At 41.9% G+C, this 15,811-nt stretch overlaps 1 pseudogene across 1 annotated transcript; it reads left to right on the top strand.

The window, feature by feature from the left end:
* Positions 1 to 12,353: 12,353 nt before the first annotated feature.
* LOC147886601 (GDSL esterase/lipase At4g01130-like) lies at positions 12,354 to 15,388 on the top strand (annotated as a pseudogene). Its single transcript, XR_015543332.1, has 5 exons — positions 12,354 to 12,903; positions 13,007 to 13,225; positions 13,981 to 14,141; positions 14,271 to 14,547; positions 15,071 to 15,388. The product of XR_015543332.1 is annotated as a GDSL esterase/lipase At4g01130-like (transcript).
* The last annotated feature ends 423 nt before the right edge of the window (positions 15,389 to 15,811 follow it).

Below are 15,811 nucleotides of genomic sequence, written 5' to 3' on the forward strand. Positions count from 1 at the left end.
GCCCCTCCTAATGACCGTGTAGGCATGGGACCACATACGTCTGAATGCACCAAATCAAGCATTTCAAACTCTTTCTTTCCCCTTCTTTTATGGGCTGATTTAGTCTGCTTCCCATAGAGACAATGCTCACAAAATTCAAAATCAGAGAAACTCAAATGCGGTACATAACCCAAACGGCATAAGAGTTTCATTCCATTTTGGCTCATGTGCCCCAACCTGCAATGCCACAAAGAAGTACTTGGCTGCTCGGTTATTGCAACAACATGATCAAATACCCCTGATACATGTAAGGGATACAAAGTTCCACACTTGGCACCCCTGGCCAAAAGCATAGAGCCCTTCTGAATTTTCCAACTCTGAAAGCCAAAAGTGGTGTGAAAACCAGCATCATCTAGCTGACCCACTAAAATAAGACTCTTGGTCAGCTTAGGCACATGTTTCACATGTTTCAAAACAAATGCAGACCCATTTGCAAAAGAAAACTTTATGTCACCTGCTCCCACTATGTCACATGCATAGTCATTTCCAAGATGCACACAACCTGTCTTTCCACTGTCATAAGTGGAGAACCATTCCCTATGGGGAGTAACATGGAATGAAGCACCAAAATCCAAAATCCAATCCTGGGAATATGCATCATCTGAAGTAGTAAGCAACTCTGCAGATAATCTAGACATGAAGAGAACGTCATTGTCACTATTGTGTGACTGCATTGATCTCCTCGATCTTCACCTTTCCTTTGTCCTCCCTTGGACTCTCTTCCTTTTGATTTGCACCCCAATTTACATTCTTTTTCTTATCCTTTTGCTCTCTTTTTAGCTTGTAGCAATCCTTTTTCATATGGCCCTTCTTGCCACAGTGGTAACACTCAATGTTCCGTGTTCTGGATTTGCTATGAGACTTCCCTCTTTCTTGGGACTTCCCCCTAAACTGTGATCTGCCCCTTTGCACATTTAAGGCTGCATCCTGCTTGTTGCCATCCATAGACTTCCATCTAATCTCCTCGGCCAACAAGCTACCCACAACATCATCAAATTTCAGTACTCCACTAGGTGCAGAGTTACTGACAGCTGTACGGAAGGTATCCCATGAGGATGGCAATGAACATAAGAGAAATATTGCCTTAGTCTCCGCATCAAAATTCATTTTCTGAGCCTGAAGCTGGCTGAAAATAATATTGAATTCATTCAAGTGAGAAGCAATGGAGACCCCTTCCTTCATCTGCAGCTCAAACAACCTCTTCATGAGGTAAACTTTATTAGAGGCAGTTTCCTTCTCATGAGTGGCACACAGTTTCTTCCACAAATCTTCCGTAGTCTGCTCATTTACTACTGTGAAATAAACTGACTCTGCAAGATGAAGTCTAATAGTAGACTTTGCTAATGCATCCAACTCATTCCAATCATCCTCAGACATATTTGTAGGCTTAGCTTCAATCCCTGCCAAGAGTTTAATCTGCTTCTTTTGAATAAGCACATCCCTTATCTGTTCTTTCCACAAAGAAAATTTTGTCCCATCAAACTTTTTAATGTTAAAAAACTCCTTTTCAGACATGGAAGAGGATGCCATAATGCAAATAAAACAAAATCTCAAATGCTAGTGCATACAAGAGAGAATCACACCAAATACCAGGTGCACCCAAATGTGTATGCCACAATAGAGTGAAATATCACCAAAACTCAAAGATCAAAGCATCAAAAGATGCATCTGACTCATGTGCATATACTATGCATCCATATGAGCAAATCTGGCCCAAAAGAAAATGCCAATAAGTGCCAAATGACTCAAGCATAAACACTGTCCACTAGCATATGCATCAATAATATCTCATCCAAGAGAGCATAGCACTATCACTGCATCACCTGCAATGTGTCAAAGCTGTCCCTCAGCATAAAATAGCATCCATGTGCAAAGCATCCATAAAAAATAGCATCCCACAAGGCAATTTGGGCCTATCAGTGCATCCAATAAGGACCATAATGCATCCAAATGGCCTATAAATCATCCACTGCAACCCAATACATACCACAAACGAGCGCACACTGCTCAAACTGCAACCAGAGTGATCTGCATAAGGTATGCTTAAGAAATCATAGTCCCACGGTAATGACCGCTACTGAAAATAGAACCTGAGATGCCTCAAAACATGGGCGCCATTGCATAATCGGACTCAGCAAGAAAATCTGCAAATATCTCTCTTCTGCCAGAACTCCAAAATCCCAACCGATGAGTGAGAAATGGGAGTCAACACTTATCCACTGCCATGTGGCATAAATCTAAGGTTTCAAAACCTTAGAATGAAAAATGCATAACAGAGAGACGAAATCGAATACACAGAGATCTATAACTCTGAAAATCCTCCACCGAATTGTGCAAGAATTGACAGGTAGGGGTTTTTGGGCATCCGGAACGCAATGGGATAGACGGTTTTGGAAACTGTGGTCTCAATCACTGGGTCCAACACACAGACTGAAGAACGTTTTTGGAAACAAAGCTGTTTGTAAACTCCACCGGAGTGCGAATGATGAGCAATATAGAAGTTTTAGGACCTCTTGAGTCCACTGGAACTGACAGATCTGCAAATGGTTGCTCCAAACTTGAGTTCCAACACCCGGGCAAAAAACGCAGAAACTGACATAGTGAGTCAGAAATCCAATGAAATGATCCCAAATTCAAGAATGAAGGTGTTTCCAAGCTCCTGAAGTGAAGTGGACACCAAAAGCAAGCAATAGTTGCCTCTACAAGTCAATATGGAGTCTCTGTCATCGAAGGGAACAGGGAAAAGCTCAAAAAATGACTTTTTCTTTGAAAACTCTTAACAGGCTCTCAAAACCACTTCGCAAAGCCAAAGTGACTTTTCCAAAGGTTCCTCCAAGGTCTCTGCATACTCGGATGCAAGTAAAGTCACCCACAAAGCTTCCCACATAGCTTCTCCTTCCTCCCACAGAGCTACTGAGCTTCAAGCATTCACGCACGCTCAGCTAGATCACCCGGGCTCTAATACCAGTTGAGAGTGCTCTCAACGGAAGCAAGAATGGAAGAAGGAGGGAGAGAGACAGAGAGCCACACAAGTTTAGTGGGTGCAGAACCACCCTAATCTTCTTTTTCATTCATTTATATATGTGTTTGAGTATTGTACATAACTGGGGTAAAGGCACAGTGACCTTTAACCCCCACATATATTACTGCTAGGCTCAAGGTAGAGCAAAAAAAAGTTCATGTACACTAGCAGAGCACCTTATGTGGTATGAACCATGGTGTGATTATTGTGGACTTTGGATTTGATTAATACCCTTGGGAATTAATACGTGTGTGTGTGTGTGTGTGTGTGTGTGTACAGGCATGCACGCATGCACAGACACACACACACACAAAGAGAGAGAGAGAGAGAGAGAGAGAGAGGAGAGAGAGTACGAATTTTCAATGAAAAACTAAAAGATGGATAGTGGGATAGGGGAAGGCCACTATACAATATATCTAGAAGAAATTCCAAGAGGATGTGGTGTATCATAGAGTTATATCTTTATTAGTAATAATAGCATTACATGATTTTATAGACATAGTGTATTATGCTTTTGGTTGTGTCTTAGTTTACTCATTATGGATTGAGTCTTTCAGTAGGGTTCAATTTTTAAGGAAAGATTTCATCTCTCTACTATTGCTACTCATTTATTTCCTTTCTTGGACTTTAACTTGACTTTATTAACTCAAATGCTCTCTTCTTCAATTCTGTCCAATCCATACCCTTGTTAGATATCAATGCTCCACTCTCATGTAACTACGTGGGAACTAGCTAACTCTACTTGTAAGCCCCCCATATGAGGAGAAGGCATTTGTCAAGTAGCTCGGTTATCCGATAGGTCCTGGTTTGGACATCAGAAGGGGGCCATGTGTGGCCTGATGGCTGGACAGCTTTAGATAGAGTCGGCACACTACCAACTAGGCTACATGCAAGTGTGGGAAGGCATCCCATGACTGACCGCACTAAGGGTAGATGGAGCATTTCTAGGGGCAGCCCACTCTTGGGTTGCGAGGCCTTTTTGGAGCCCCAAATGATCTCGGATGGCTCTGGGCCAAATGGCAACCATAGTTCAGCTGCTCTAATTTGCACCACAGTTCTATCGTGTGGTTAGTGGCCTATTTCAAGACCGACCCCCAATCGACTGTTTTAGGCAAACTGGGTCAGTCACCCAATTGAGTCTAACCGACTACGACTGGTGGCTATATAAGAGCAAGCACGTGAAGCCCATTATCATCACTGGCTACAACAACCCTGATTCTTTAGCATCCAGCCTCCATCCTCTACTGTTTCTAGCACGCCATCGAAGCTTCTCTCACAAGAGCGCAGGGCTGGGAGGTAGCACCTTCTATTGTATCAGTTTTACAATAATCAAAATTTTGATTCTCCATACTATATGTTTTTCTCTCTTGCATACGAGATCCTTTTATCTGTTGAGCATAGACGTTGTATTGTAGGCCATTCCCAAAGTGGGTAAAGCAGCTTTTGGATGGCAAAGAACCTCCAGCAATTGAGGAGAAACCATCCGAACACTACCGGTCCAAGAGATTAGAGGAGCAAAGAAGGGCACAGGAACACTTGGTCAACTACGCTTTGATAACAGAGGTGATCTGTGCTGAAGAACCCAAGTGTCTTGAAGAGGCACAGGGTGATGATAAGTGGATGGAGGCTATGCAGTCGGAGTATGGCTCCATAATGAAGAACAACACTTGGGACCTTGTGGATCGACCACCAAAATGCAAGGTAATTGGAACCAAGTGGGTGTACAAGACCAAGTACAAGTCCGATGGCACGTTGGATAAGTACAAGGCTCAGCTCATGGAAAAAGGATTCGCACAGGTACATGGTTTTGATTATCAAGATACTTTTGCTCCCACATCTCAACTAACCACAATTCGCAGTGTTTTGGCTTTAGAAGCACAAGATAGTTGGCCCGTCTTTTAGATGGATGTAAAATCTGCCTTTCTAAATGGAGATCTCAAGGAGGAGGTATACGTGAAACAACCACCAGGTTTTGTGATCCCCAGTTCAGAAGGTAAAGTCTATAAACTGAAGAAGGCACTTTATGGGCTAAAACAGGCCCCACAAGCGTGGTACCAGCAGATTGATGCCTACTTTCTACAAAATGGGTTCAGGAGGATCCCATCTGATGCAAATTTATATATCTTCAGAGGAGGCAGGTGTATGATCGTGGTCCTTTATGTGGATGACCTTGTCATAATAGGGAACCATGAAGAGAAGATCTCGCAGACAAAGCATTTGCTAGGAAGAGAGTTTGAAATGACAGACCTCGGATGATGCATTTCTGTTTGGGGATTGAAGTTTGGCAAGAGCCAAAACAGATCATCTCACAGCTGAAGTATGCTGGAGAGATACTGAAGGCATTTGGCATGGTTGAGTGCAAGACAGTTGGCACCTCTATGGAGGTTGGCGTGAAGCTCTCAAACGAGGATTCATCACCACTGGTGGACGAAGGGAAGTACTGAAGGCTTGTGGACAGTTTGATTGACATCAATTTTGTGACTGGTGTACTAAGCAGGTTTTCCAATAAGCCCCAGGAGGACCATTGGAGGGTAGGGATGCGGGTGCTGAAATACATCAAAGGCACACTTGATTATGGCATCACCTATACCAAGGGCAACATCTTGACCAGATCTGTGAATCGGATTGGGCAAGAGACGTGGACAGCAGGAGATCAGTGACAGGTTACTATTTCTCACTTGGATCTGGAGCTGTGTCATGGGTCAGCAAGAAGCAACCCACAGTTGCTCTTTCTTCTACTGAGGCTGAGTACAAATCAACATGTTTTGTTTCTTGTGAGGCAGTGTGGTTGAGGAGGATTCTAGGGGACATGGGTGCAGTGCAGAACAAGCCTACGCAGTTATCATGTGACAATCAGAGTTGCATGGCGATTGCAAATAACACTATGTTCCACGCTCGCACAAAACACATTGAGATTCAATATCACTTTGTACGCGAGCTCATCATGGATGGAGAGGTCGACTTAGTATACTATTTGACTACAGAGAATGCTACAGACATCTTCGCGAAGGCTCTTGGAAGAGACTTGCTGGAGAGGCATCTTCATTGACTTGGCATTGGGCCGAAAAAGTAAGTTCACTTGCGGGTGGACATTGAGGGGGGGGTGTTAGATATCAATGCTCCACTCTCATGTAACTACGCGGGAACCAGCTAACTCTACTTATAAGCCCTCCATATGAGAAGAAGGCATTTGAGTAGCTTGGTTATCTGGTAGGTCCTGGTTTGGACACCAGATGGGGGCCATGTGTGGCTTGTGGCTGGACGGCTTTAGATAGAGTTGGCACACTGCCAACTAGGCTACATGCAAGTGTGGGAAGGCATCCCATGACTGACCGCACTAAGGGTAGATGGAGCATTTTTTGGGGTAGCCCACTCTCAGGTTGCAGGGCCCGTTTGGAGCGCCAGATGATCCCAGATTGGTTACGGCAACCATAGGTTAGTTGCTCTAATGTGTGCCACAATTCTATCGTGTGGTCGGTGGCCTATTTTGGGACCGACCCCCAGTCGACCGTTTTGGGCAGATTGGGTCGGTCACCCAATTGGGTCTAAGTGACTATGACTGGTGGCTATATATATAAGAGCAAGCCCGTGAAGCCCATTATCATCACTGGCTATAGCAACCCTCATTCCTTAGCATCCAGCCTCCATCCTCTACTGTTTCTAGCACGCCATCGAAGCTTCTCTCATAGGAGCACATGGCTGGGAGGCAGCGCCATCTATTGTATCAGTTTTATAGTAATCAAATTTTTATTCTCCATACTATCTGTTTTTCTCTCTTGCATACGAGATCCTGTTATTTGTTAAGCACAGACGTTGTATTGTTTTCTTACAATTATGGATTGAGTCTTTCAGTAGGGTTCAAGTTTTAAGGAAAGATTTCACCTCTCTACTATTGCTTGACTTTATTAACTCGAATGCTCTCTTCTTTAATTCTGTCCAATCCATACCCTTCAACTTATTTGATTGCTTGAGGATGATCCTATCTTCTTCATTAAGAAACTTAATTGCACTATGTTTCCATCTTAGCTCAATTGGAAAAGATTTACTGATCCATGCAATACTTTTTATTGCTACCTTGTAGGAGATAGAAGCAGCTTTAAATAAAAGAAGCAACTCAACTCACTAGCTCATGTGGTAGAATACCTAATGAAGTTTCCATGTTTGAATTATTTTAGCTATTTTGATTTTTAGTTCATTGATATGTGTCTCATTATATCCTTAGTTTCTCTTGACACCTGCAAGTCCAATCACTTTGTAATGCTCATATCATCTTCCTTTGCATCTATGTTCAATCTACTCATGAATTATAGTAGAGAAGTGTTGTGTTATTTGAATACTTATCTTTTGCTCACCACAATTGACTTATGATTTCATCTTTCATAGTACAATCTTGCAAATATTTTATTCTTATGCTGTAGCTAAAGGTTGGGCTCATGGAAATATTACATATTAAGAAAAGTGGGAAAATCTCACCAATGTGGGACTCTCCAATTTGGTTGAGTGCCTGCGAGTTTTATACAAGTTTTGCTCAATGGAGCTTGATTGAGATTCGCATCGATGCACTTGTATCTTAGAAACTTATTGTAGGTTTTCTGCTGATTGTATGAAATATTTCTAATCTGATTGTGTTAAAGGAATTGATGTGCTTTCAAAATGAGATGTGGTTGATTCAATTTGAATGCTAGTTTCTTTTGCAAATCATCTTGTGATCAATTATCATGATTAAGATATTTTATATAGAACTTGTTTACAATACACACCTAGTCAAAAATTTGCATGCACTAAGTTTTCATGAATTATAGGAATATTGTGGAGGTTTTCATAGTTGGATTTTCCATCTAGGATACACACAAAAGAGAAGGACGAAGCAATGAAAGTAAGAAAACAAGGAAAAGGAAAAAGAAGGAAAAGAAGGGACAAGGAGGGCTTAAGATAGGACTAAGGAGCAAACTACATACATGGAATTTCCATCTTCAAATTCAATGTATCCCATTATGATGTTCACATTATAAATCAAGAGATTCCAATCCATTTTGCAAGAACCTATGGAAACTTTGAAGTGAACCACTTCATGAACTTCAATTAATCAAAATAGAGCAAAGACTACTAGCGATCATTGCAACCGATTTTACATCATTGATAGGTAAGCAAAATTCTATTCGTTGCAAAATCCTACAAATCCTAGGCTCTTATGTTGCTATCAAATATTGCAAACTCTTGAGATTAAAATGCATTCCATCATATTGCCTTGAAATGGGTAACTACCTCAATTTTCCCTTGTGTGGGTTTGGCTTTAAGATGGAGAGATAAGAAATGAAAGTATGGGTAAAGGAAAAGGGAAGAGGAGAGGGGAGAGAGATATTGGGGCAAGACCTTATAGGGAGTCTCCAAATTGAACCAAGCTTGATTATGACATGCACCTGAGCTTTGATTACAAACCTATTGGATGTAATTTCTTTTGTTTCAATTTCAATGTAGTACCATTATTGCCGAAACTATTGTTGCTATTACTATAGCGACATTTATTAGCGTCACTATATAGTGACACTTATATAGCGACCATTCTTTTCCGATGCTTATAACGATGTAAATAATGACCTTTGTGCTTGTCCAAAAAAAAAATTTAGTGTAAAAAATGTCAATATTTTCATCGAAAAAGGGCCTATGCCTTATAGTGAGAGTTCTATTACTTTTATTGAATGCTATTGCTCAAGTCATGGCTGCTTTTGAACCTTTTGACAAGAAATCAATCTCTCGTAGCTCCAAAGAGAGGCTCCAAAACCCCATCAAGGGATCATGAATCAGATCACTCGCTTTGTGAAGTCTGGTGTCCTTGAGTATCTTGCTATTGCTAGATTCACAGTTGCTCTCTAGCTCTTGTTTCTTGATTTGCTTTCTAGTTACGGTCTTCTAGGTTCTCATGCTTGTAGAAAACGCCTGCTCATCATGGAATCCATCTCTATTTTGGCCTTTCTTATGGCTGGCAAGTTACCTCAGTGCCAAAGGAGTCTTCAATCGAGCAACCATAGATCCTGTTTCTTTTCTCCATTTAGCAATGAGGGCCGACATATCTTTGGACACCGACAAACATAATGTGCATCCCATCCTCTACCGCTAGTGTGCCATGTGCATTCAAAAGGAGGGGTATTGTAATTCACCTTTTGGAAAAAATTTAATACGGTTACAATAATAGGAGTGGTTTTTTAATCCAATTTTAGAAAAAGTCATGTTAGCAAAGGAGTCTTCAATCGAGCAACCATAGATCCTCTTTCTTTTCTCCATTTAGCATTGAGGGCCGACATATCTTTGGCTCATCTTTGGACACTGACAAACATAATGTGCATCCCATCCTCTACCGCTAGTGTACCACGTGCATTCAAAAGGAGGGGTATTGTAATTCACCTTTTGGAAAAAATTTAATACAGTTACAATAATAGGAGTGGTTTTTTAATCCAATTTTAGAAAAAGTCATGTTAGTTCATGAAGTAAAGAGGGGTGGTTTTAGTAGGGGGGAAATTTTAGTTGAGGGGTTTTTTTAATACCTCTTGAACACACGTGATACACAGGGTTCCTTAGTGGTGCACCCCCCGAGGCTCCTCCCCACACTTTGGAAAATTAGCCAAATCTTCATGCTCGTGACGAAATAGAATACAATCATCACTTGTCAACATCTTTTTTCACATCACCCCTTGATGCAAGCATGGTATTTGGGTCAGGCAACATGTTTTGGAGAAACCTATTACAATTCACATATGCAAGAAGCATTAAGAATGTGATACTAATAATTCTTAAAACAAGATCAAAACATTCAATTTGTTTGGAAGCACTAACCTAAATAAGGTTGAGACGCTCGTGTCTATGCTTGTAAATATCAGACCTATACAAGATTGATAGGCAAGGCCATAGTTTTGAGATTTGAGCAGCATCGTACAAGGGTCTTGATTGAAAATCTTGCATCATGGTCTCGTACTTGGAAATCACATGGACATGTGATTCTCTGCCTCTAAAAATTTCATCCATCATGTCGACCATACCCTCGGCATCATTATCTCACACATCAGGGACACTATCATCATCTCACACATTTGGGAGACTATCCTCGAGCTCCAAGCATGCTCCATGACTCTCTCCCGCACTCCTTGAAGCTCTCCCGTATTTTCTTGTTTGCATAGCTAGGTCAAGTACCACCATGGGATGTGAAGGCTCCCTCTTGCTGTCCTCATCATGTATAAAAAATCTTACACTTGTGCAATATATGCATGCAACCATGACTCAAATACCATAGACTCACGGTTGATCTAGCATAAGTAACATCTAGAATTTGAAAAGACTCTCGTGGAAATGCCCCGTATGCATGCACATGATGCATGATAATCTGGCGCTGATGTTGAATTCGCCCCTTGCAATGTGTGCAAGGACAAAACAATCTTTGGTCAAGCCACTCCAAGCTACTGTCCATTGGTCCTTCATCCAATGAGGTCCCACTCATGCTATACACCTTCTCACATTCAAAACCATGCCAAAGATCAAAATCAAAACACAAAAGGTGCAAATTTTGATTAACTATGATAAAAACCCATGTTTCCATCGGTATTTTTGTCGGTATTTACCAATGAAAATATCAACACTGCATATTTTGTCGATATGTACCCACAAAAATATCGACACTATGTATTTAAATTTTTTGATGAAAGTATCGACCAAAATCTTGATGGTCTAGGAGCCCCAAAAAAACCTGAATTGTGTTTCACCACCTCATTCTAAAAGAATCGATTCTTTTCATAGTTTTTCTCCATCTTTGTGTCACCTCTTGTATGCACCCTCCCTTGTCCTTTTGCCCTCTACCCCAAGCTCCATCTCCATTAAAATCCTTCTCTACCTTGTTTCTTTCTAGAGGTAAGTGCTTCTTTCATACACCACTTTGTATTCTAAGTGTTAGGTTTCATTTTTTGTGTCTTTGCTATGCCTCCAAACATGTTTCTCTCTAGTTTTTAGCATTCATCAAAGCAAAACCAAGATTTGTTAGAAACATTATTCCCATCTTCCAATTTGGAAAAAAAAAAAAGAACACCTCTTGCTTTGTTGTTTCTCTTTTACTTCATTCTTTCCTTTGCTTTACTCCTTTGCCTTGATTTGCTTTGCTCCTTTGTCTTGCTTTGTTTCTTCTTTTTCTTTTCTCCTTTACTTTCTCCTTTGCTTCTCACTAGCTCTTATGAAAAAGGTGTGTTTTTTTCCCTTTTGTAGGAACCCACAGGGAATCGTAATCTCTAATTTTTTGGGGCAATCTGATCTTAGGTAAGAAACTCTTTTCTTTCTCCCCTTTTTGTTAATATTGTGTTTCTTATTGACCATTTGCAATGTCTTAAGTGTTAGCAAATGGGATGGGCATAGGGTTTCACTCTCATCTTTCTCTCCTTTTCCTTGGTAGGGTCACTCATAAATATGTAAGCCCAGCACATGGGTTCAACAAAAGGAGTTTATTAAACTACCTTTTTCCACATTTTTTACATACCTAAGGGTTTCATATGGAGGGGGTATTCAGAAATTGAATAGAAAAAGGGTGTATTTTATCCTAGTCCACTCTCTCTTCACCCATCTCTCCCTCATCCCTCCCGTTCAGCCCCCTCTTGACCTTTTCTCTACTCCTCTCTCTCCACTCAGTCCCCTCTTCTCCCTCTCTCCCTCGACTCTCCCTCCTCTACTCTCTATACTCGCTCAAGGTCGTCAAAACTTTCTCGAATCTAGAAAGTTTTGCATTCCTCAAACCTTCTCGGATCCCCAATCTTCTCAAAATCGACAATGATGATTAATATGTCGAATTGCACTTAGGTTAACTTGCTTTGATTATGCCTCCTTCGTAAAGCTTAGCTTAATTGGCCATTGAACTCCCTTCAAGTAATTGCAATTGGATGCAGCAATTTTTTGAATTAGAGCGACCCATTTGTGAATAGTTAATTATATGGAAAAATAAAAAACGGTTGATGTATCACACCACAAAGGATAAGCAGTCGCTCAGCAAGAAAGACGCTCTTTTCCTCCTCACGTGCAGCACTCTCTATCACAACATGTGTTGATTCAAGAGTTGTCAAATGAGAAGCATGCTACTGTCACGACAAGGAAAAGAGACGAAACAGATCAAATGATGTAGCTGATCATGAAGGAAGAGAGAATTAGCTACTTGGCAAGTTAAGCATCATAGGCAACGCAAGAACGCAAAGAAGACGAAGCTTAATTGATTTGAACAGGTAGCATGCTAAACACGTGGGATTTGAAGCAAATCTTATGATATATATGCACGATGAAGGCAACTCGAAGGCCGGAAATCGCCATGGCTCAAGCTGATAAGTAACAAGCTCGGGAGATAAAAGGAAGATCACAGCTAGCTTCTGTCGGGTGAAGCCGGATCTGCTTCACGGAGGACAATCAGAGCTCTGGAGAGGAGGAGATTTGAGCTCCTCCACGGCCAATTTCTGTAAAACGCGAGAAGAGGAGGGGTTGAGCATCAAACTTCTGTCATTCGAGATCACGCAGCTGCTGTGTCGATTCCATCCATGGCTTCTCTCCAGTTTTCAAATCTCCTCGTGCTTCTGCTGCTTGCCCTCTCACTTGCAGCATCGGTTGGGCTTGGCAGGCCTCTACCACCACCTGCACCCTCTCCATCCCCAACATCCACGTACTGTAAGCCTCCCTTGATCGTGTTTGGAGCTTCCATGGTGGATGTCGGCGAGAATGCTCAAGTCATGCCCCTCCGTTCTGCCTCAGAGTTCCCCCTTATGGCGTCGACTACTTCCACAAGCCCGCTGCGCGCTTTAGCAACGGCCGCCTCATCATCGACTTCATTTGTAATTACTCGCCCTCATGGAGAGTGTAGAGTTTCATTTTGTGTTCTTTTCGACAGAAGTCATCAGTATCGAGCTTCCGGCTCATTCGATCATGACATGCCAGCGCAGGGATTAGGATATGGCCTATTGGATCCTTTCCTAAACTCAGTGAAACCCAACTTCGCCCAAGGATTGGACTTCGCATCCTCTGGCTCGACGGCAAGAAACACCACTGTGAAAGGCAATGGGACGGACAGCAGCGGCTTGTTCTCATTGAGCGTGCAGATCGATCAATACAAGAAGTTTAAAGCCAAAGTTCTCCTTGCTCAATCCGAGAACAACGGTAACCTTTGCCTCTTTCTTTGTCTCCGATCTATACTTTCTCTTTAATATTGTCGCTACCTTCCATGATCTTTCCGTATGCTAGTGCCTTTCTGCACAAGCTGTAGATGTGATCAGATGTAGCTACTCTTTAATTCAAAATTTTCTCTGCGACCACATGAGTGTAGGTACACAAAGATGGCTTGCCAGAAGAGCTCTTGATGGACGGCTTCCAGTCGTTGTTCATCTTCAACGACTTTTACTCAAGTACCCAGAATTGCACACGATTTAAGCTCTCTTTTTAATTGATTCTTTGTTGTTAGGAAGGCCTTAGGGAAGATGTGCCAGCATAGGAAGGCCTTAGGGAAGATGTGTGATAGGAAAGGAAAAATAGGTATTTTTTAAGGACATTTCTTTCTAGGTGATTGGTCCAAGTCTCTCTCGTTCTTCTTCTCTTTCCCATCTCCCTTCTCTCTCTGCAAGCCCTCTCTCGGCAGGCCAGTGGCCACATGAATGATGAAATTCATGTTGTTTATCTTTAAAATCCTAGTTGCTGCTCCCCAGGCGAGGTACACACAATTGCAGACGATCCAAGCTAACTGTTCATCTTTTTCCTCGAGGCAGTTGTACCTGCTGTGTGCACAAAAATGCATACATCAATTACATGACTTGGAATGCGAAGATACTCTTTCATCGACGCAACACGTTTAGCTGGCCTTACATTATGGATTCTTACCGATCAATTGTCTCATTTATGTTGTTGATGATGACTTTCAGGATCTTTAAGTGGCCTGCCTTCTGCTACAGCTTTGTTGGATTCGATCCATTTCATCGAGACCGCACTTAACGATTACATTTCTACCGCATTCCAGACAACTAACTTCGACCCCCTCACTGACGTGCTTACCACCATATCGGCAATGGAAACAGGACTTCGGGTAACTAGAGTAGTAGTCTCCTTGAATTCTTTAATCTGGTTGATGACATAGTTGATTCAAAGATGAAGAAAGAGTCTCCGTACAGCAATATCTGGTACGTTTGTGATGATAGCTTTGGTCCTTCAACAGGAATTGTACAACGCAGGTGTGCGCAACATCATCGTTATGAACCTCATTCCCTTGGGGTGCACTCCAGCTTTCTTGGCGACGGCGACCGAATCTCTTTCCTCGCTGAGCTTAGACAAGGATGGCTGCTTAGTTGCATACAATAACCTCATCGATCTACATAATGAGCATCTTGACGAGCTCATCAGCCGCCTACGCGTGGAGCTTTCCTTGGAAGGCCTTGTTCTATTCGACGCTCATGCCATCTATTTAGACGCCGTCCGCAATCCTTCAAAATACGGTGAACCTTTTAGACATATTCTCATTCATACTACACTTTTCAGCGTTGTTAGCTGCATTTACTGTCGCAACATTGATGTGTTGCCCGTGTGGGTGGTGTCCCGTTACAAACAATGATTTTCGATCGTGCAGGCTTTAGCTAGTTTAGCAATTAACAGGATCTAGAGCCTACCTGGCTTCCGATTCCCACTTTTCATACCTCCGCATTTCATAAACAGGATGAAGGCAGACGTTTGAGATACCATAAACATGGCTTGTGCTGTTCGCGTTTGCAAGTTTTGTCATATGCCTTCTTGCTATTCAGTATGTTAAACGATCACTCCTCGATTGTAGGCTGCAATTGCTACAAGATTGAAGGCGAGAAAGCGACTTTGTTTCTAAAATCAAAACGTATTAACTAATATTCAATCTATTGAGACACTTGAATGTCTGGTCACTGGTGGAAGCTCCTGATTCAATGTGTAGGTTGACCAAGGATATTGAAAATCTTGACACTCTACATTTCTCGCTTGTTGCTGCCGCAGGTGTGGCTTATCCATTCCAAGCTTGTTGCGGAGCTGGGGGAGGGAAGTACAATGTGATATCAACAATTAGTTGTGGGAAGAAGGGGGTGGTGAATGGGACGTTATTGGAAGCCACAAGGTGCGCAGATCCTACCCTGCACATCAGTTGGGACGGACTCCATCCAGTGGAATCGTTTGCTAAGCATATGGCTGATGGGGTTCTCACTGGCAATTCCCTCAAGCCTCGCTTTCTTATCGCAAACAGCTGTAACACTCAAAGTCTCCCTTAAAAGCATGTCCTCTACAAGGTGGGGTAAATTTGCTAATAAACAAAGTAAGTGTCCAGTTTGCGCATGCCTAATTGTTAGCTTGCTGGTCAGGTTTAGGTTCTCTCTCTCTCTCTCTCTCTCTCTCTCTCTCTCCCCCTTTGCCCCAATAAATTCTAAGCTAATGCTGGAATCTCATCGCATCATAGAAACTTCATGTAAGCATTATGCAATCCTCATGCTAATCTAGGTATGGTAGGAGCTTGAAAACCTTGAAATTAGTATCCATGTAAGAGATCTACACTATCTTTTTTATATATAATTATGTGTGCTTAATATATCTTTAAAGTTTGTATCATTCACATGTTACACTATACATTAAAAACCTGTGTACAACGTCATTGGGCCAAAGCATTTCGAGTATAGCTATTTTTTGTGAGGTCAAGGGAATATATATTTACATATAGGTAACTTGCTCCATAACTTATGTGATAAT

The sequence above is a fragment of the Dipteris shenzhenensis genome, chromosome 24, assembly GCF_047967505.1.
Source record: "Dipteris shenzhenensis isolate YYH24624 ecotype China chromosome 24, Dip_SZ_1.0, whole genome shotgun sequence".
NCBI classification, from domain to species: domain Eukaryota; kingdom Viridiplantae; phylum Streptophyta; class Polypodiopsida; order Gleicheniales; family Dipteridaceae; genus Dipteris; species Dipteris shenzhenensis.